A 540-nucleotide genomic window follows, 5' to 3' on the forward strand; every position below is an offset into this window, starting at 1 on the left:
CAATTTCGTCGCATTATTCATGCTATTTCGATGCAAGCGGTCGTTCCAGTATATGAATCCGATACCAATTGCAGCGTGCATGGCTCGTTCCCTTGCGAGAAACGATCCCGACATTCGAGTCCAGTAGTGTTTTTGCTATACTTGCACGTACAGGTCGTCCGGGTACCGCTGGACGGTCGAGGCGATACCGTGTCGAGTACATGGTGTCATCAATCAATGGCCAATACCTCGGGCTGGCCTGGAAGAACGCACGAGAAAGGTCCGCACGGCCTGGAAGAACGCACGAGAAAGGTCCGCACGCTGTGTTCTACTACGTAGTACTAGGTAGCAGGGAGCGTGGCTGTAACTGACAAGACCCTTGACAATGAATAGATACGACATGTAATGTGAGAGGAGCGTCGTCGGATAAGTAGCCGCATACCGGTATGAGCCGAGGGCGTTGTGACTCGTGCGCAGGCTCCTAGAGCCGTATATCTTCGCGCTCGGAACTCGAGCTGCGGGTCTTCTTTCTATGCCGGCCAAGCTCGTCCAGGCCACCAC

The sequence above is a fragment of the Saprolegnia parasitica genome (genome assembly GCF_000151545.1).
Source record: "Saprolegnia parasitica CBS 223.65 unplaced genomic scaffold supercont2.416, whole genome shotgun sequence".
NCBI classification, from domain to species: domain Eukaryota; phylum Oomycota; class Saprolegniomycetes; order Saprolegniales; family Saprolegniaceae; genus Saprolegnia; species Saprolegnia parasitica.